This window comes from Lichenostomus cassidix, chromosome Z (genome assembly GCF_008360975.1).
Source record: "Lichenostomus cassidix isolate B80296 chromosome Z, HeHo_3.0, whole genome shotgun sequence".
Classification (NCBI taxonomy): Eukaryota; Metazoa; Chordata; class Aves; order Passeriformes; family Meliphagidae; genus Lichenostomus; species Lichenostomus cassidix.
The window spans coordinates 4,048,899-4,068,806 of NC_139511.1; the positions used below are offsets into that span (position 1 = coordinate 4,048,899).

Genomic DNA, 19,908 nt, shown 5'->3' on the forward strand with positions numbered 1-19,908 from the left:
GATCATGTAGCTCTGGAGAGGAATGCTGAGTGTTCCTCTGCCTTTCAGTTTGGAAAAATTCCCCAGCTCAATCAGCCAGACTCATCGTTTATGCCAGTTTAGTGGCTGGTAGGAACTTCCAGGGTTCATAGTGGCTTGTTTATGAAGATGGTCTGATCTTGAAAAATGGGACACACCAACAATTTCACCCCTGGTGTGAGGTGGGAGTAAGCAAAAGGAAGCAACTGGAGCAAACTCCTTGGAGGTTCATCCACTTCTCCCTTGATCCCTTGTGTACCTGTTTCAAGGAGCTTTTCAGCCCAAAGAAAATAGTGTCTTTTTTTGGTTATTAGGGAACAGCACCTAGAAACAGACATTGGACTCGTCTAGCAACTGCAGTTGGCCTTTGCTCACCATATCCCACAGCCCGGCATCTGATGTGAGTCCAATACTTTGGGGGCTTCTTCCTTGGAAAGCACCAGTTTGGGCTGTGGTCAAGAGTGGAAAACAAGGCAAGATAGGCTTTGGGTTTTGCCCATAATTCCCAGTCTCATAATTCCTGACAATCTTTCCATTCTCCATCCGTTTTACTCTCTCCCTCCTTAGAAGAGTGCATTTCAGGATTTTTCCGGCATCCTGCAAGGTTTTGCTTGGCAGCAGCAGCAGGAAAGAGTTCTCACTGTTTGCATTTGAGGCACAACAGGGTGCCCCAAACCAGAAAGCTGGAACAGGCCACACCAGCACCTCCAGCCATGGAGGTCTTCTTGGATGACCTGTGGAAGCATCTGACGGCAGACCATGGCTTCAGAATTTTGGGACCACCTTTGCTGAATTCAACCATTTCAGCCAGTGTTTGCATCTCAGATGAATTTCTGAGTTATCAAGAACCAGCAGATTGTTTCTCAGAAGAATGTTTTCCTCAGAATCCTCTCTTTGTTTGCCCAAGGGTATTGGCCCCTCTTGAAGAACCGGACATATAATTAGAAATTAATGTCTATTTGCTTTGATGGATTTTGCCTCTTTTCTGAATCCTGAATTATCCACAAAGCTGTTACAAACAGAATAGAATGTATTTGTTCATCAAAAAAAAAAAAAATTATTCACCCGTTTCTTTAGGGATTAATTCTCAAGTTTTTTTCGTGAGTGGCTTGTTGCAAATAGTCATAAATTCTACCATGTTGGGTTCCAACCCCGGAGTGATCTTTGTCTGGACTTCAATGGGGCTTTGCATGGGGGGGGCCTGGCCACACAGATCTCATTGCAGGATTGGGCAATGGTTAGTTACATAAGTCATATGATGTTGTTTCTGTCCTCTGACTGGCTGGCTTATGTAACTGCAGAACAATAGCGTGCATTTGAATATAAAGGCAAAAATCGTGCCTCGTATTTGTTCTTCGTGAGAGTCTGTTCAAGGGCTGGATTCTGCTGTCTGTGCAAGCTATAAAGATATTTTCTTTGACAGTCTGTTGGTTTGGGGAGGACATCTGGAGTAGGTGACATTAGCAGAGCCACTGAGATGCTCTCTGTGGGTTCATCTGAGGACTCTTTGCAAACACTGGGCTCACATGTTCTCCCCAGAAGCAGCTGAAAAAGAACAAACCCAAAGAGAGCAGCTCATGAAACCAGGCCATTCAGTGACCTGAGTGCTGGACTGTAATGCAACTGCACTGGTTTACACCCTATAAATGTCTAGCCATCGAGTTTAATGTTTCTCTTATTCCATTTTAGGGGAATAAAAATGTTTGAAAGTATGGCCAAGGGTAAAGGTGTACAGCTTAGGGCAAAACGTTAAGTTAATGTCTGTGTGCTTGTTCTTAAACATATTTTCCCACCTTTTATTTTTTCTACCATCTCAATGTGATTTCTATTCAGAGAGGGAAAATAGGAATTCACAACTTCTGTTTTCACTTGATGTCTTATTTTTGTTCATTTGGACAATTCATCTCCAGATTTTATCACAGTCTCCTGGAGACAGTATCATAGCTTTTCAGTTCTAGTCTTGTTTTGGTTTTTGGGGGTTTTTTTCAGTCCTAAGGTCCTACTTCTTGGGGTCATGTGATTACACAAACATTCCCTATTTCCAGTGTTTTAAAAGTAAGTTTCTAGTCTGCATTGTTGCAGAGAAAAGACTGAAAACATAAACCCTCAAGGCTGAGAAAAAGAACAGACAACTTACCATTTTTTTTTAAACCTCATGATTTCTCAATCTTATGTTTTTTGAGGATAGTCTGAGTAATAAGTTTTAAAAGCCGAGGGCTGACACTGTTGAAGCAGAATCAGGAGGAGACCATTGCTTAAGTTCATAGAACATGACCTGATAGTCTTCCAGAGTCTTGGGAGATGTCACCATGCAGCAGACAGGTACTTTTCCTAAGTCTTTTGTGGCAGTACAAAACCATTATAAAACATTCAAAGTAATTTTGTTCCTTACACATGTAGAATTTTAGCAAAGCCCCAAAGCACACATTATTTTGGGTAGCAAGCCTCAGCAGCTCAGAAAGCATTGTTGCAATCCACAGTGTAAATACCTGTTCTTGTCCTTTGCAGTCATGGGTTTTTGCAAGCATGGGTTTTTGCAAGCATGGGTTTTGGAGCGGACACTGAACTCCTCAAACTAAAATTCAAGAGGTCACAGATGATGCTGGCATGCCATCCTCAAGCCTCTTTGGATCTGCTTTTAAAATAATTCCCCACCCAGTGAGTTCCCAAGTTTTCAGTTTCCAACCTGGAATCACAAAGGTAGTTTGCAGCAGGTTTTACCTTGCAATGTGCAACACAGGAATGGAAGCATTGCCCTTAATCTCCTTAATTTTTAGCACACCTTGGGAGCATTGTCATGTTCTAGGACTTGGAATTGCCAAGAACTTGCCTTTTTATCATATTTTTGTTCGAATACCACAAACACAGATTTGCTCAAGCCACTCTGCTGGCAGCAGAAAGGGCAATTCTGGTAGAAGTTGTTCCACTTCCTCATGGCTTAAAGGAAGTTTGCACCAGCCAGGGGCAGAGTGAACTCTGTGTGTTGCTGTGGCAGGATAAATATAAATAGAGCCATTCCTGGAGCCCCTAAAAGCTTCTGGAAGCCAGCACAGGGAGCAAGCACGAACATTCCAGGGGTGATGTGCCTGCTCCTTTGAGGATTTCTCCCAGGTGATCCCTCCCAGAAACAGCACCCCTCACCCTGGCAGAAGAGAGGAAAGCCTTTCCCAGGTACCATGGGACCTCCATGCTAAAAACTGTAATTTTGATGACAGCATGGCTATGTAAATAGGTGAAGAACCAGCAAAAAGCATTTCTTCCCTGCTCAGACATACAATCAAAGCTTTGCACCTCTACCAGCTGCCCTGTCCCAGCTGGCTGCTTGCACACATATTCTCCCAAGCAAATGAGAGGCAAATCATGTCACCTGAAACCTTTCATTACAACCAAGGTCATTTTGTGGGGATCTCTGCTGGTGCCTCACCCTCTGTGAAGCCACGGTAAGTTATGGAGACAAAGTCCCAGGGACAGAGAGCTGCAAGAGATGCACAGACAGCACTGTTTTAAGGACAATATTGTGTGTTTTGGGACTAGAAGGAGTGTTGGTGGCAGGGGAGCTGGTTAGTGCATCATTCCTGGGCACTTGTGAGACACTCTGTAGAGGAATGAATGGCTTTCCCCACCTGAATGCTGTTTCAATAACTTTGAAATGTCTTCTTTAGATGTCTCATCATTATTCCCATAGTTAGAAGCTGATTAATGGCATGCCCCTCGAACACATATCTGGGCACATGTACAAAGACTTTTTAATAGTCCCTAACAATGGCCAACAGCTGGCCACAAAACCAGATGATCCTCCACCCTTGTAAACTCATGCTCGCCAACAATAAAAAACCCTTCTGGCTACTAAAAAGCCTGGTGGAACAGATGAATCTTGTTATGGACTGGATTTTATAAATAAAAATTAAAAAGAGGCAAACATTTTAGCATGTGCATTCATGGGCTGAAAACAGACATAGGTTTTACATTCCGGGAGGGTCAACTGCAAAAGTCACTTTCAGAGCTAAACTTCATCTTCTATGGACTTCTTTAAATACATTGCTGGGTTGGGTTGTTAGGGAGACAGGGGGTGGTTTTGGTTGATTTTTTTCCCCCAAATTTTGCTGCAGACCTAGTAAAGCACTTCCTCTGTCCTTTGGGGCAGGAGTTTCGTGTCGGTGCCACTTGCAGGCAGAAATCTTGGGAATGGCCTGGGAGGCTCTGCTCTCCAGGCCCTGCCAATCCTACATCCTGCCCACACCCTACAGAAGGTCTGTGCTTGCTACAACTTGGAACCCAAGGAGAGGAGCAGTGACAGAGGCATTTGGGGGCAAACAAAATCACCAAAAAATAGATATGAAGGAAGGGGAAAAAAAAAAAAAAAAAGAAAAGACAACTCAAACCTCTAAAGAAGCCCTTTTTGTTTGTTGTTGACAACTATTTAATGTCAGGGCTAATTCACAAGTTTAATAAAATCAGACTTTGTTGAAGATTCAACACCTTCAATTATGGCATTAAGGACTCGCAGTAATTGCTCCTGAGACCTTCCAAAAATCCTTCAACAAAATGTGCGTGTGAAGAGGGGGAGGCCAGCCTTCAGTCTAAATCTAATGTCTTAAAGAATTTTTTTTTTTTTAATAAACAAAGCAAGCAGAAAAGCTCTAATTCTAATAATGATGACTACTATGGTGTCAGGCCCTCATTTTACAAGAAGAAGCAGCAAATGAAAGAGCCCAGCCAAATTCTTAGTTAGTCACCTTAAATGTGAGTCCTTTGTTAGTGGATTTCTGCAAGGATAAACAAGGAATTTTCACAGCCTAGGTATGCCCAAAACAAGATTTCTAGGAGTCAGGAAGCAAGGAAATTGACTGAAATCTTAGAACAAGCTTTATTTTTACTGCCCTGGGCAGGATTTAGGGAAACATCAGCCTCCGCTTCATCAAGCCCTGACATAGCTGAGCCCAGCACCTCATTACACTGAAAAGGATCCTTATTGATAGAGAAAATGGCTGATTATTCACATTCCTGATGACCACGCAGGAAGCTGATATGGTGAGGAGTGAAGATTGGGGGAAGAAGACTTTGTTCCTGTGGAGAAGGCTTCCTCCTCCTCCGGGGACCAGTCAGGTTGATTTTTTTTTTTTAAGCAATAAAAATGGACAGGAAACACGTCAGGAGCATTAAGGCACGGGTAAGATCGAGCAGAGCCACATTCCTGCTTCCTGCCAAAACAAGGGGAATCTTGTCCTTTGCAACTGGAGAGACCAGGTTTGGATTCTTTTCCCTCAATACACCCCTTGTAGTTCCTTGAAAGATACATCCAAGGCTCATTTCCCTTCAACTCAGCCAAGGAAGAGATTTCTCCTTCCCAAAGAATGGGATTCCTCCCCTGTCTTTAGAGTGAGCAGCATGGCTTGCCTGAGCATTTCAGAAAGGCCTGGCACACATCAGAGCAGCCCTGGGATCACTCTGAATTACAGCAGGGACATTGTCAACCTCTGCCAAAGCCTGTGGCCTCAGCAGCTCCAATTCTTATGTCAGAACACATTTGCTCCCTCCTGCAATGGATTGCAATTCCCCAGAGTTTAATTTAGGTTGGTGAAAGGTACCTTAGGGCAAATTTTATATCACAAGATACATCCTAGAGATGAGAGCACTTCATAGGTGGGTAACCCAGGGCACCAAAACCACCTCATGTGTACTTAAAACTGCCGAGAAAGAGTTTTCAGTGAAAACAGTGGTTTGGATTTTCTGTATTGTTGGGTTTTTGGGTTCTTTTCACCAAGCAATCCTGCACAGCTACACTGGTGGAATTTTGTCCAGTGTTTTTCTGCTGTCACTGACTTCTGTAAAGAAATCTTTTTCAGTTAAACACTGAGTGACACCTCCAGGCATTTGGCTTCATCCTCCAGCTCTAGCAATGGCTCCACAGTGGCATTTGAAGTGCCTTCTCAAGGCAGCATCCTCTGGAGTGCCCTCATCCCTACCTCATGTGGAAATTCCTGGGAATTAGGCATGTCCATGATATTTAGATGATTACCCTCACAGGATTCTCACTCTCATGTAGTTTCAAACCTGAGAAATGGGGGTGGTGGTGCACTGTTTGACACTCTTATCATCCTCTTCACCCTTCAGTCAGATTTACACCAGTGAGGGACTGGTTCCACACTTGGCCTCTGATGTCCCAAACAGAGGAGGAGGAGGAGGAGGCAGAGGAGGAGGAAGCCAGGGTAGAGCTTTTCTGATGTGACTTCACATGGGCTGGTTTACAGCCAAGTCATGAACACCAACTTGAAGAGTCAGATAGCTGCACCTGCAGGTACAGCTCGAGTTCAACACATGCTCGTTGGACCTTTGCATCACTTTAAATCATCTGCTGGTGCATTTTATTTACACTGATTTTAACTTAATGTGCTTGCTTGCTTACTTCCTGCTTATCTGGATACCACATAAGCATATGCCCAATCCAATTACAACAAGAATGAGAAATACAGTGAACGCTACACATTTTAAGCAAGCATAATAAATTACCAGAGCTGTGGCTTGTACCTGTGCATGTGAGGGAGAAAAAGAACAAGCTAACAAAAAAACAACAAAAAAAACTCTTTCACCAACCAAAAAAATAAAGCTGATTTCCCACAGCCTTTTAATTTGAAGTAACAGCATCTCCCTTGCAAGACTCACAAAGGCCTTCCAAGGTGAAACTCATCCTTTAACAGCAGCTGGAACTTCTTGCCACACTGAGAAAGGGAGAACTCTGTTACAGAGGAGTGGGAAGAAACGTGGAAATATTAGCAATAAGCAGGCTCCTGTGGGGTGTGCTGGGTATTGAACAGCTAGCTGAAAGGCAGTGCAAACTATAATAAGCAACTGCAGCTCCCAGGTCTCCTGAAGGAAAGAAAGAAAGGAAAAAAAGTTCTAGTGGAGAGTGTCACGGTTTTCCACCACGTGAGTAAACTGTTTTGGATAGTAGTGAGGCAATGCTACTTGTATGAGATTGGGAGTGGTGGCTCTACGTGTCTCCAGTGAAAGGAAGAGGGTGAACTCAGAGGCCTGAGTGATTCCATGGCTAAATGAATCAGAACCTGAGGGAAGAGAAAAGGTATGTGAAGAAAAAAAAAGCATTGAGGCAGAGTCAGGGAAGATCGAGAGGGAGTTTGAATAAAACAGAAGAGGGGGAATGTGTGATTCAGACTGTTACTTATTGCTCCTTTTAACCACCAGAAACAATCAGGAACATGGGTGTGTTTCTCATAAATACCCATGTATATATGTAAATAGATATATATTTCTGATAGGTAGATAGATAGATTGTACATAGATGATAGATAGATAGATAGATGATAGATAGATAGATAGATAGATAGAGATAGATAGATAGATAGATAGATAGATAGATAGATAGATATAGATAGATAGATAGATAGATAGATAGATAGATAGATAGATAGATTGATTTAGGCATAAGGGGGACCTTGTTCCTGAGTGTCCCTGTGTGCAGGGAGGGCTCAGAGCAGGGCCAGGCTCTGCTCCATGGGGAGCAATGGCACAGAGGAACAGGCTGGAACTGATGCCTGGGAAGCTCCATCTGAACATAAGGAAAAACTTCTTCCCTATGCAGTGACCAAGCACTGAACAGATTGCCCAGAGAGGCTGTGGAATCTCCTCACTGGAGATATTCCAGAACCTTCTGGACACAATCCTGTGCCATTTGCTTTGGGATGACCCTGCTAGAGCAGGAATATTAGGACAGATAACCCACTGTGGTTCCTTCCAACCTGAGCCATCCTGGGACTCTGTGATGAGCAGAATCTCTTATCCATGAGGGGTTTTACCACCTATAAACCAAATAAATTCCATGGAGGTGCTGCCTTTTGGATGAAGTTGCTCTGACTAGGGCATGGAGATGGGATTTGTCCACTGCCACCCATGAGGCCGAATTCCCCTGTGAAACAGCCTGTCCTGAAGAGGCTTGCCATGTTTTTCAGCCAGAGGAGGGATTTCCTGGTGTGGGGAAGCAGCTGGGAAGGCAGATCAGCCTTGTTGTGACAGCCTTTCACAGAGAGATCTGTTTGCAGAGAGGTTATTAAGACACTTGTAAGAGCGAGACACCCACTGCTCACAGCGATTTCACCTCCTCCTCCCCTCACGCCTCAAGATCAACACCAGCAGAGCTGCCAAGCCTCTAATTACGTTTTTAAAGCCCTGTCAGGTCGCGAGGATGTGATGAGCTCTAATTGTGGAAGAGCGTTTAGGGAGACTCGTAATTACACAGTCATTAAGCCGGTTAAACACACCACGGTCCCTTTTCCAACGCGGGGCTGGTTGGCTCCCTCCCAGCAGTGACACAAACTTAGCTTAGGCTGGCAATTAGCAATCAGCAGGTACCAAATAATAGGTCTCCACTCCACTGATGACCAGAGAGGCTCCTCCTGGCCTGTTGTGGCTTTCCCAGCTGGGAGGTGGGAGAATGCAGGGCAGAAATGGGATCTGCAGGTAGTTCTCACCCTGCTTGCCCATGTGGCCTCCTGTCTCAATCCTCACCTGACACAATCCTGCTGCCAGACTTTGCTGGAAATCGCTTTTAGCCTTAAAATCACCCTAGGTTAACTAAAAATGGCTTTTTGTATTCTTTCCCTTTCTACCAGGAAATATTCCCCAGCCTTTTTTTTTTCTTTTCTTGTTTTCTTTTTTTAATCACCTTATTTGCTAAATGAAAGTACTCCAGAGGAAAACAAACAAAGCAGAACTTCTCCTGCCTGCGTGGGAGGAGTGGGGAGTAGAGGTCATTAAACCAAACTCTCCTCTGCCTACATCTCGGGCCTTGTGACATGGCAAACCACAGCCCTCGGGCTTTTATTCAGCTTTCTCAGTTTCTTTGACGTCCACTTTTATAACTGATCCCCTTAAAAAGGTCAGTTATGTATATAGGGAATTTTTCCAGATTCAAACTAGGATGGAGGGTGACCTATCAGGATGCAAATCTTGAAGACAGTAAAAGCTGCACAGGGGGAAACTCCAGCAAGGAGCAACTGAGGAGGATTTTTCCAGGACAGACCTGGTCCCAAAACCAGATGATTTAATACTGTCCAATAAGAAAAATAGTGGTACTTACATAAAGAGAAAAAGTGGAATAAGATCAGCTCAGATGCCTGAATTAGCCCCAAAGATTTGTACTAAAGGCGTTCCAACCAAATTGTTGGCTTCCAGCTCTACATCCTAGAGGAAGGGAATGCCTTGGCAGCTCCTGCATCCCGAGCATTCAGCCTAGGAAGTGAATTTAACTCTGAGGAGCCTGCTTTTCTGTCTCCTTCCCAAAATTACAGGGCAAAGCTGCTGCAGCACCATGGGCTCAGCAGGTGAAGGAGGATGTCCCCAGGTCTGACATCCCCCAGCCACCTCTGGGAAGATAGATGGTCATGTGCTGTCCCCTCTGCACCACAGAGAGGTGTAAGTAACTTTATTTGTTTTCTCTGTTATCATCAGAGCTGCCTCACTGAGCCCTACCCAGAAGGAAAGCCCTTCTTTTGATGTAAACCTGTTATGAGCGGGAGTAGGGAGCTTCTAAAAAAAAAAAAAAAAAAGCTGACTGGGTCCAATCCAAACTCACATGACAGAAAGGGAAAAAATAAAACATCCAAAAAAAGGAGACGCACATAATTCCCACGTGTGTAAGAGGGCATTAAATCGAGTAGTGACAAACTTTAACCAGAACCAGAGCATTACTCAGAGCAGCTTGTCCAAGCATGCAGGAATGATGGTCAGAGAGTCTCCCAACTGGTGCAGGTGGACAGGGGGTGCCAAGAAAGACAAGTCCTTGCTGGTACTGCTTTGTGTGGAGGATCCTCTCATGAACGGTTTTAATAAAGACTTAATTGATTGTTCTGGAGTCTGCCAGGCTAATAAACATTTATGGCCCTGAGTCAGCCATCTAGAACACATTCCATGAGGCAGTTAGAGGCAGCTCTGAGAGCAGCCAGACGCACGTCTGTCATGTGCCGGTGACGTCCATTAATCATGCACTAGTCATGCACAAGCCAAACCTTCAGAGAAAGTGGAATCTCTGTATCTTTTTCACCAGCCAGGAGGTGGAATAACCACTTTGTCCCCCAGGCTGGCTGTTCTACGGAGCCCTGGTTCTGCAGCAGGTTCCCATGAGAGCCCTGGAGTAAATCACTCGGGGATGTCAGCACAGCACCACTCAGACCTTTCAGCTCTCCTGTGCTCCGGGCACAGACAGAAGGCAGAGGGAAATACGAGGAAGACACGGCCATAAAAACACAAATTAAGATAAAGCTAGATTCTCCTGCTGCTTAATCATGTAAATGTACAAATAGAGCCTGACGACAGTGACTCAAGGGAAACAATGACCTTATCAGCAGTCTTAGATAGGCTTGAGCCATAAATGAAAATAAATGTTCTACTGACATGCCTTATCGTCTCCCTAGAGTCTACTGGAGAACTCAATTCACCTCTACATATCAACATCCTCCAGCACACTCAGCATCAGGAGGGTCTGATGTCCCTTCTTTTGTTCCTCCAGCAGAATTTCCAGCCTGACCTCACATGGGCTTTCAGGTGGCAGCTCCAGCTCTGCAGTACCTGGCAGAGCGTGGTCAGCATGGAAAACCACCTCTCCCTCCTTTTTTTGCCTCCAGAGTCACAGCCTGACCTCATTTTTCCATCAACCTGCCCCTCCTTTGTGTGACCCCCCCAAGAAGCAGCTCCATGGGATTTTAATCACTCAGGTCCTCAAACCCGCCAGGGAAGAATTGTTTGCAATCAGGGATTGAGAACTCAGAGGAGCCACCCAAAATCTCTTTGCACACTCACATTGGCCCAGAATCTGCTGATCCTGGCACGAGCATCTGCAGGTGGTCAGGCAACACAGATGCAGAGGGGAAATCCACTGTGAGGGGAAAACTGCTGGGACAGGAGGGGCTTTAGGTCTCCAGCTCGTGCGTGTTTGAAGCCAAGCCAGAGGGCTTAAGGGGCTGCTTTTCCTCTCAATGTAGGGTGATTATTTCACATTTACAGGCAGGTAGTTCTTGAAATCGATTCTTGGGGGGTGAAAGAAGGATAGCTCTTCTAATTGCTTGGCAACTTGTGCTGAACTAATCACAGGCTTCCTAGTTCACTGGAAGTTCAAGTATTTGGTATCTGCCTTCAGTTTCATTTGGAAGTGAGGCAAGCATTTTAGTTTCCTGAGAAAGGCTAATCCTAAAAATTACTATCAAGAATTAGAAAATTTGTTTAAAAACAAAAAGGGTACCTTGGGAACATTTCCAGGATGAAAATTTCTTTTTTTTTGCTTCCTCTTTCCAAGGAATAAGTTACTTAGAGTCAAGACATTTTAAAAATATTTTTATTTCAAGAGAAACAAAAATTGACCCAACATTTCATGCTAGCCCTATTGATAATTATAAACATGAGACCATGAAAACTTGCAGGGGAATTTTAAAGAGGTATCAGAAAAAGAATTACTTGCTTTCTAAATGGTAAAACAAGGAGGGGAAAAAGGAGTTCTGTACCATTCTTAGAGAAAAAATTAACAGGAAGGAGAAAAGAAATTATCTGGAACAACATATATAATAAGTATTAATAAAATATTAATAAAATAGCAATAAAATATTAATAAAAAACTGTGCAGGACATGTCAGACTCTGTCAGTCACAACACACCTTAGCTGCTGAGGCTGTCAAGGCTTTAGCAATCATCCCTCTGGAATGGGACACAGCTGAGTGGAGCAGGCATCTCCTCCCCAGTGCCCTGGTCCGAGTGTGGACAGAGTGTCCCAGGGGTGTTGTGTTTCCCACAAGCAGACAGAAGGTTGGGTTGCCCCTTGAGCAGGCACAGGGTGACTTTTGTGACTTTTGTGATTTTCAGTTTAGCAGCACGGAAGTCATGGTAGACACAACAGGGTTGGGTTATTTTGTCACTCCATGGCCATCAGCTGTATCCACAGTGCTGCTGTAACCCTGGGGTATCTGCTTTTTCTTGCTGGCACAGCTGATGCACCTTACACCCAGTCTGGGCATTACTCAGCACTCTGCCAGGGCTGTTTGACCTCTGCAGGGATGTCCACCACAACCAGAAACTCTAAGGCTCATGGCAGTGCATTCCAGGAGCTCAGAGACTGTGGGGCTAAACATCCAGGTAGGAGATTTCAGGAGCAGAGGAAAGGGCTGCCTTCTCTGGGTTTGGCTCCTGGTGAAACCCCAACAGGGTATTTCAACCAGAAAATGAAATGGTGAGCAGAGTGGCCAGAGGAGTGAGACTCCGTCTTTCCAAAATTTCTGATCTCCCACCCCTCCCTGCCCTCTGCACTTAGCTGTGTTTTCCCCTCAAATTCCTCTTGTGTCCAGCAAAACCTGTGCTTTGCAGAGAGCAGAGGCAATGACAAATTGTGGAGCACACATCTTCGGCTATAAGGCCAGCTTTTCCCAGGCATTTCCCCCTCTGTAATACCCAAGGAGAATTAGGGATTTATACTTCCTCAGACGTACAAGCCCCAGCTCCTGCTCATCAGCTGCACACAAAGTGCTCTTTGGAGAGGCAGACAGGCAGCAGAACTCCTGGAAGTTTGTGTTGAAAGGAAAAGCCTTTCCCCAAACTGGCTACTGCATGGAATGTGTGTCTGGCATCACTTTATCCATGTCCTGGTGGTACCTGCAGGATTTGTTCCAGCTGCATTTGGGCACCATGAGAAGCAGACAAGGATAGGAGATGGTTGGAGAGCAGACTATGGTGTTCAGTGCTGTCTCTGCCTACCTGTCCAGCATCCCCCAGGCCCAAATTCTAACAGAGAGGCTGGGTTGGGATGGCTGTTGTTGAATATCCCCACTCGAGCCCTACAGCTTTTGTTCAATTGCAGCTTTTGCAATGTCCAGAGCACAGATAAAAGTTCAGGTGCTGCTTCCACTCACTCTGTGTGCTCCTTCCCCCTCAGTCCTGCCCTGTCCCTCCACTCACTCCCGCCTGGCTGTAGCTGTCAGGGAGAAAATAAGATGAGTAGATGCTTGCAAATAGAGAGAAGGTAAAGGAAACGCCCTGAAGACAGAAGTCTGTGTGTCTGCTGCCAATCACTATGACAATAATGACCATCAAACACAGACACATATTACTCTGCTGTCTCCTGCCTGGCTGCCCACACAGCCAGGACTTTAGTCCAGCACAGTTAGAGACTCAAAGACATTGAACTTGGGACCTGTTTGTCTGATAAGGAGAAAGTGAGACAGCCTGACCAAGAGTTGGGAGCCTGATAACTTTTACACACTGAGAGTAAGCCCAGCTTCGTGCTGATATTTTAAAGATCTTTGCCCTTTAGCTTGAACAGGAAATGTTAAAATGGAAAATATGCAGCTTAAAGGAAGGGGCGAGGCTCACTTGAAACGTAATAATGTACATAAGTATAGGAAATAACAGGTTGTTAAGAAACGACAGTTCAGCTGTTAAAAAAAAAATCGAGGCCAAATATAGATTATATTTCCCCTCATTAGCGATCAGGAAATTTTTTTTTTTGTTTGTTGTTTAGTTTGGGTTTTTTTTTAAGATTTTGCCAAGAGCAGAGGGAATTCTTTCTATCCCCTGGAGCATTACCTAGTTTTGCTGTCCGCCACAAGCAGAGAGGGTGAAAAGCCCCTTCCCCAAGCACAGGGAAAGCAGCAGGAGGGCAATGCTGAGAGAGAAGTGAGGTAACCATCCTCTGACAGAGCTGCTGGGCCACCAGCACCTCGTTTTCAGGTGACAGCCATGCCAGCAAGCTGAGCAAAGCCAAGGCATGAGCCAAATGACTTTGCTGAGACAGCAAAACAGTACATGCAGGTCACTGCAAGACCTCATGAAGGGTGAAGGCAGGGATTTTCAGATCCTCAGAGGCTTCCCAACTTGGGTTCCCTACAGCTGAAGCCAAGGTGGTTCTGGGTACAGAAGAAATTAAACTTTTACTGCATGCATGGCTCTGAGATTCTTTGCCTTGGTGATTTGGGGGCAGCAGAGCAGGCTGATGCTTTAGCAGCAAGTCCTGGATTAGTGCACCTTGTTTCCTTCCAAGCCCTGCCCTGGCATCCCAGGTCTGTTTTATGCAGCCAGAGCTGCTTGTGTAAATCACCAGCTGCTCTCACACACACAGATTCCCTCTGACCATTGCTGGGCTGGGATTCCAGTCCAAATGCCAGCCCAAGACATATGCAGAGATCAGCCTGCAATTTTCTGTCACGCAGCCACTCGGTAGCTCTAATGCCACACGTGTCCCAGAGAGCATCACTGATGTAAACTTACCTGCCCCACTTCCTTGCTTGGCAAACATTTACTTTCTTTATTATATGCCCGGTGCCAGATAGCAAGAGAGGGGGAAATTAAGTCAGTGTTATTAACAGACTACAGCCTTGCCCTTTCAGTCTAATTAGAGGGAGAGAGTTCCTGCCAAGGTATACAGAGCCCAAGAGCCAGCTGGGCTCACCCTGGAAGGACAGGACCACTGGTGCAGTGGAGAATTTCCTTCTCCAGTCCCCAGCATGACAGTGGACCTGCAGGTGACTTCTCTGAGCTACTCAGCCTCTGCCTTGAAAACAGTACTGATGGATCAGTGCCAGCAGGGCAGGGCTGCTGCTGCACAGAGTCTTCTTTCCTTCATCTGGATGACTATCTGCCTGGGGACACAAGTGGCTTCTTTTTTCATTCCCTCCATCCCATCGTCCTGTGGGTAAAAAGAGCTTTTTGGGCTCCCAGGTGTTGTCCCAGGCTTTCTCCAGGACACTGAATTTTCACAGCTTTATCAGTTCCCAGGAAAAGCCCTGGAGTTTGCACTGCACAAGGGCAGGCAGCTCTGACCTTTGAACAGGGGCATGGAAACCGAAACAGGGATATGACTTTCACTGCATTTCCTGCACCTTCTGATGCGACCTGATACTATTTCCAAGTGCCCAATCCTAAAGTAAGACCAGTTTTACTCCTGCTTACCCATGATAGGCACCAGTGGAATTCAAACAGTGCCTAGGGAATGACTTTTTTGGCCACTCTTATGGCCAAGAAAAACCCCAGAACTGAAGTGAGGGTGTTCTGGGGTTTTCAGCTAAGTGGCTGAGCAGAGCCAGATGTGGTGCCAAGGAGACTTGGGAAGATGTCTCCACACAGGGCTGGCAGGAGGAAAATCCTGCTCTTGATTTAAAATGCTCACCCTCTTTTACCAGGGAACATATATGGATGAAAGTTCTGCAGGTTCATTTTCTCCCTGAGTTTTTGATTTGCTGTTATTCCTTCACTTGTTAAAAAAATATGCAGCCTAAGAGGGCTGAGGCACAAATCAGCATCTTGAGCAGCATCCTCAGGCTGGAGAAGAATGCTCTGTGTGGGAGAATTTACTCCTGGATATTATTTTAAACTGTTTTCATAAAAGGAGTTTCACAACAAAGTTCATTCACATATCTACATCTTCTAATAGGCATTAGAGAGAGTTTGGTGAACATAACAGCAAAGTCATGAAACAAATCTGTTTTGTCAAGCAAAACTGTTTCCTTGGAGGGGAAATTGAAAAAAAACTCTGGTAGCAATTTCCCAAAAGCAAATCTTTAATTCAAATTTGACTCCCTGCTGGTGGGATTAATCTGTAAATTTCCCAGAATGCCAATCCATGATCCCACAGTCATCAGTACCAGATAACCACAGAGCCAACCTGGATCAGCCTCAACTGTGCCCAACCACTCTTCTATTTATGGAGCCAACACATCCAACAGAAAATACAGCCCCATTTTGGATGTTTGTGACACCAGGTGCAGTGGCAAAGACTGTACCTTAAAGCTTCACCTACAGCTTAAACTCACCAGCCTTTCCTGACAGATCTGAGCAGCAGGAAGGTTTGTGCTGGATCAACACATTGTGCTCTGCAGCCTCAGCACTTTTGAACTGATACTGGGAAACCAAAAGAGCTGAATTTGCTGCATCAAAACACTGCCTTGGAGCTGGTCTTATTAATTTGGCAGTGAGTGGATTTTCCATAATTGCATCTCTTTGTCTTAGAGGAATCACAAAATCACGGAATGGTCAAGGTTTGAAGGGACCACAGGAGCTTAATGCCTGATTATTTCTCCCCTTCCACATACTCTCTCTGTTGACTTTTCCTTCTGCTTGTGCAACACATTTTTTCACCTAATTTAGTCTGATAAAACGGATTATCTCTCACTACAGCCTTTCCTAATTTACATCTTTGGACCTGTGCAGCTATAGCCCAACAGTTAGAATAAGCAACACAACCAGACCTGTGCTTTCACTGCAAAGTATCCCAATACCAAATCAGCCCAGCATTGTTTGAGTGTTGCCTGTCTTTGCAATGAGCCCTTTCTGGTTAGAGGCACGGCACAGCTGCCCAGGAATAACCAGTTTCATTTCTCACTCCTGGGCAGCTGTGTGCTCATTGTTATAAAATGACTTACAAGCAGGATTCTGCTTGTGTTTTGTTTTGCCTTCTGACCTGCACCAGTACAGAACAGGAGAGAATTGTTCTTCTGCCACCCCCTTCCAATATGCACCAGTTTGCCCCAGATGAAAGGTGGGGCAGAGCTGAATTTGCTTTCTTTAACTTTTGGCTTCTTGCTGGAGTTTTATTGCAACTCCAATTGACTAATTTCAACAACGCCTTTTGAACTACATCACTGAATGTTTCTGCTTACTGTAAAGAGCCATTCCATTTTTTGGGCATGTGACCTAAGCTTTCCAAAGGTGAGTATACCATCTTGCTTTTCAGACTGAAAATGCCAGGATTTTATTTTTCCCCTGTGGAAATTAACGAGGAGATCCCATTTATGGCAGGCAGACTCAGCAGGAGCAGAGCCAGGAGCAGAGGCCACACCAGCACTCTGACATGCAGAAACACCAGGGTGAGTTCCAGCAAGATGTCCACACTTCCACCTGTGGCAATGAGACCTTCCTGGGTGACAAAAGATGAGCTCTGCTTGCGCTGGAGCAGGATAAATTGGGTCACCCATGTCCACTCATGCCTGGCTCTCACAGGTGCTGTGCTCCAAGCCATGCCTGAGCTCCCATCTCCATTGTCTCCAAGAAATAATGGAATTTTTCTGGCTGTTGTCTCATCACCTCTATCATCATCAGTGTTCTGAGGCCAGTCTATCAACTGTGAGCCTTGCACATTAGAGAAAAAACATAACAGAAGGAGCCTCTGGGGAGGCTGCACCACACCTGGCTGCTCCCATAGCCCATCCAGGAGCTGGCAACGTGTGGAGCAGTCCCATCCTCTTTGTAAACTCACTGTTTCCACAGAAAAGAGGGATACAGGGTTTTCAGCAACCTCTCCATCTGCCTGCTTTTCTGGAAGACCCCGGGAAGTCTTTCCCTCCAGATGAAGGAGTAGGACTCCACAAACAGTAGCTTTCCCAGACAGCTGCAGCCCGACCTTTGTTTCTCAGGGGACAGCACTGCCTGTTATTTATTCAGACATTTTGTTCCCAGCTTTTATTGCTCTGTTTTATATGGTAGGCGAGGTCAGAGCCTTTGTAATATAGGAACAGCATCGCCAAGTTTTCTCTCCGAAGGACAAGCAGTGTGGTGCACGAGTGTCAGATATGGTGTGCCAAGGGAAAGAATGTTGTGTTTTTCACCTGGTCACTTATTTCAGCCATAGGGAAATGAATAAAACTGGGAGAGGATGGGGAAAAATGTTTGTACTTTCAGTCTTTTTTCCCTGTTTTTAACAACACAAAAGGCAACGTTATTTTGATGGTGAATCAGTGGTCTCTAGGCTGCTGTGTGGAACTGCAGATCAATCTGCAGTTTCTCAGAGATTAAAAGCATGTAAAACAAGCTGAATCAAAAGCCATCAATATTGTTTACATAAGAAGTGAGGCACTCGAAGAGCTGCTCAATTTTAGCTCACTTAACTTGCTTCGACTCACACAACTCCCCCTCTGGTAAGCACATTTACATCTCTTTTATCTTCTTTTATCTAACTGGTTTGGCCAAAGGAAGGAAATACACAGATTGAAGACAAAGAAAAAGAAAGAAGAAAAAGAAAGATAAAGGAAGAAGAAGAAGAAGAAGAAGAAGAAGAAGAAGAAGAAGAAAGAAAAGAAAAAGAAAAAGAAAAAGAAAAAGAAAAAGAAAAAGAAAAAGAAAAAGAAAAAGAAAAGAAAAAGAAAAGAAAAAGAAAGAAAGAAAAGAAAAGAAAAAAGAAAAGAAAAAGAAAAGAAAGAAAAAGAAAAGAAAGAAAGAAAAGAAAAGAAAAAGAAAAAGAAAAAAAAAGAAAAAGAAAAAGAAAAAGAAAAAGAAAAAGAAAAAGAAAAAGAAAAAGAAAAAGAAGAAAAAGACCCCTCCTTCATCAACTCAATGAAGTTATCTTTCCTCTCAGGCTCTAGCATGTTTGAAACTGACCTAGAAAGGTACAGTCCTCACATTTTGCCCCATCCTGGGGTGACACACGTGACACCACAAATATCTTAACATTTGTTTCCTTGTTTTCCTCTAGTACCAAGATAAAGTGGCACCAAACTCTGTCATGTTCCTGTTTTATGGTGAGACAATAAATCACTAGTGAGTCTTTATTACAAGATTAATCAATCACTTACGTTCTTGCAGAACTCCAGAAATTAATGTATTATTGATTACCATGTTTTAAAACCACTTACACTTCCTTCTCTTGATAATACAACTTTAGTATACAGAGTAACCTACATTCCATTTATGGTATGAGCTGCTCAGCAAATTTACAAACCACCTAAAATTTTGGAAATCCAAAAGGTGATTCATAAATTCAGATTCCAGGGACAAGACTTTGAAATACAGCATTCCATATAAGATGTCAAAACATTCTAGCTAATGAAATTTGTTTTGTTTCTAAGGGGAGGGAAGTTTCAGAAACAATAGTCCCTCTTGCCTCAAAGACAGGCCATTCTCTATGAAACGCTATAGCTGTGCCATGCTCAAGAACAGCCCTGCAGTAGCAAATCATTTTATTCACAACAGAAGAGAAAAACAAGTTTTACAAAGCATTTTGCACTGGAAGGCTCTGTTTTAACTCATCTTCAAAGAAAATTGACAGCATTTCTAGTCATTCAGACTGACTCAGCAGGCTGTGAATGCTACCCACCAAGCTCAGAGGTAAAGGTTTTCACTGCTGTGAGACTTCCCAAGTTCTGTGTAAGGAAGAGCTGCAGGAACAGGCTTGCAGTGCAGTTCTTCCATAATTTCATATATTCAAAATGACATGCTGTCCTTGGCAACCATTCAGCATTTGACTTCAGCTGTGAGCCTTCAGCAATAAACCAGCAGCAGCGAGGTGACTTGAGGACAAATCAACTGCTTTGGCTTTGACTCCAAGGTATGACCCAAAACATGACTGCCCTCATCCTATTCACTGGGCTGGATTTCACACGTTTGTGCCCCAGGCACAGGTGGAAGAAGAGCTTTTACCACAACCCCAGAGGCCACGCAAGCCTGAATTAATCAGTCAGGATAACATTTGTTCAGGGATTGCACTTGGCCTTGCACTTGGCCTTGCTGAATTTCCTGAGGTTTGCAGGGTCTGTCAAGGATTCCTGCCCTGCTGTGTGCTGACCACACAGCTCAGGGTCATCACCAGCCTTGATCCCACTGTCCGTTTTCCCCACAGAGATGTTAAAAAAGCACCACAAAGCACCAGTCCCAACACCAATCCCTAAGGAGCCACTCACCACCATAACACAGTGTCAGGAGAGGAATAAGAAACTCGTGGGGAATTTCAGTATCTGTTCTCCTCTGCTCCGTGTAAGAAATAATTATGTTTCTAAAAAAGTTGCTGGCAGTACTCACTGTGTTAAATGTCTCAAATGATGTGGAATTCCCCACAAGCACGTTGCACTAAGAAAGCTCAAACACCACAGTTTGGGATAGAGGATAAAGTTTTGCACAAGAATAAATTCTCGA

At 44.4% G+C, this 19,908-nt stretch overlaps 1 long non-coding RNA gene across 1 annotated transcript; it reads right to left on the minus strand.

The window, feature by feature from the left end:
* Positions 1–16,731: 16,731 nt before the first annotated feature.
* Positions 16,732–17,411, minus strand: LOC146424249 (uncharacterized). The gene is made up of 2 exons (XR_014846901.1): positions 17,261–17,411; positions 16,732–17,133 (listed from the first exon to the last, which is right to left on the minus strand). It is a non-coding gene; the product is annotated as an uncharacterized LOC146424249 (long non-coding RNA).
* Between the last annotated feature and the right edge of the window lie 2,497 nt (positions 17,412–19,908).